The 1,823-nt window shown below is 42.5% G+C and overlaps 1 long non-coding RNA gene across 1 annotated transcript; it reads right to left on the minus strand.

Moving 5' to 3' along the window:
- Positions 1-369: 369 nt before the first annotated feature.
- On the minus strand, positions 370-1,580 carry LOC142847315 (uncharacterized). Its single transcript, XR_012910141.1, has 3 exons — positions 1,421-1,580; positions 706-855; positions 370-609 (listed from the first exon to the last, which is right to left on the minus strand). It is a non-coding gene; the product is annotated as an uncharacterized LOC142847315 (long non-coding RNA).
- Between the last annotated feature and the right edge of the window lie 243 nt (positions 1,581-1,823).

Below are 1,823 nucleotides of genomic sequence, written 5' to 3' on the forward strand. Positions count from 1 at the left end.
GGCCTCTCGTGTGTATACATTGATCCGTCTTCCTCTTTGGTGGTCTGTATCCTAACGCTCAGCCAAGGTGAAATCGACAACCCCCACCCTGCCACAGATTTTAGCCAATCTGCAGGCAGGAATGAACGGCTGCACATTCAGATAGAGGGTCCAGAGAAAACGCTCCTCCAATAAGGGTAAGCCTCAGTTCTTAGAATGTCACTCACAACCCTTTCTTTCAAGTGTGAAATAAAATGTGTGTATCTGTTAGATGCAGCAGATCATTTGTTAGATAAACTTTTCTTTACAAACTTCATATGAAGACTTCTTCATTCTTATCCAAAATAATTTTTTTAAAAAAAAAGAGTTTTAAAAATCTAGACACATACCCACTGAGTCATAGAATAGCTGGAATTCTGACAGAAAGATGACTGTAGAAAGGAACGGCACTCTGCTTTATTTAAACCCCACAAAGTAGGTAAGTGCTTTATGGGCCATGGATTTCTTAACACAAGGCGTTATGCAACGAGTGGTCCTGCTTTGAAGTCATTTCTCCTTTGTTCTTCCTGCACACCGTGGACACGCAGCTCGGTTTCATCTGGGGTCTGGGAGGCTATTGGGTTAGACCTCCTGAAAAGAAAGGTTATTTGACAGCGTGTTTAGGGGAATGCTTTGATGAATTACAGAATTCGAGCCTTCAGTTCTTGGCAGGGGAGTGCTCCTCACCGGTGTGTTGAAAGGGAAGCCATTGCATGATCACAAGCTCCAGGCTAGAGCCACAGAACTCGGCTGGTTTTCTGCAGACGAGGCAGGTCACGGGGCTGCTGTCTACTAGACAACGTTTGAGCAGGACCAGCAGACAAAAACGTTTCATCCCTAAAAGAAGAAGTAGGAGAGGGCCAGTAAGTTTGCATCTTATGGAGAATATAAGTAAGGATCGATTGATCCAGCAAATGTGTTCTCATTTGGAATTCTCCCAAACATTTCCCATCAGCCTTAGGGCTTGTAATATGCCATTGGTTCAACATCTGATGAGAAAAAAAAAAAAACAAGCTACCCCGGAAAATAAAAATGCACATCTACACACACCACACATGCATGCATGCACACACGTGCATGCACACACACATGCTCACCTACACACACACACACACAAGACATTAAACATGCAAAAAGCAGATGTTTAGTCTTCTTGTGACAAAAATTCTAAGTGTGAATTCGCTAATTCGCTCAATCCAGCCATTTCACAGCACACACATGTTCTGAAGCTTGTATATAATAAATATACACTTTAAAATAAATAAATAAAGTATATATAATAAATATACACTTTAAAAAAGAGCAAGTGACTTGGAGTGAGCCGATCTGAGAAACCAGGTACAGCAGAGAGCATGCTGGCTGGAGCACCAGCGCACCCAGGTTTTCTCTGCCACAAACTCACCGACAAACCAATTACTTCAGGTCTTTTGGCCTCAACTTCTTTATCCATAAAAGGAAGAGGTTATGACAGATCAGGACAACTCAGCTTTGGCTGTTTGTTATCAATGCCTGGGGGCAGTTTATGACCCCCAGAGATTGGAACACAACCTGCACTGACTGTATCAGGATATCTGGGGATTGGACTCGTGTGAATTCTTTGCATCATTTCTAGCTGCATCTAAAGCTGAGAACTGCAACACCAAATGACTCACAGAGGCTTTATGGACCCAAGTGTGATGTCGATGGTAACACTGACATATTCAGGAAGTATGTCTGAGCATTCTGTGTGACTAGTCACATGGAGAAGCCTATTGTCGTCATTCACTGATTAGATAGTCAAATATATGTTGCATGACCGTTACGAT

The sequence above is a fragment of the Microtus pennsylvanicus genome, chromosome 3 (genome assembly GCF_037038515.1).
Source record: "Microtus pennsylvanicus isolate mMicPen1 chromosome 3, mMicPen1.hap1, whole genome shotgun sequence".
Lineage (NCBI taxonomy): Eukaryota > Metazoa > Chordata > Mammalia > Rodentia > Cricetidae > Microtus > Microtus pennsylvanicus.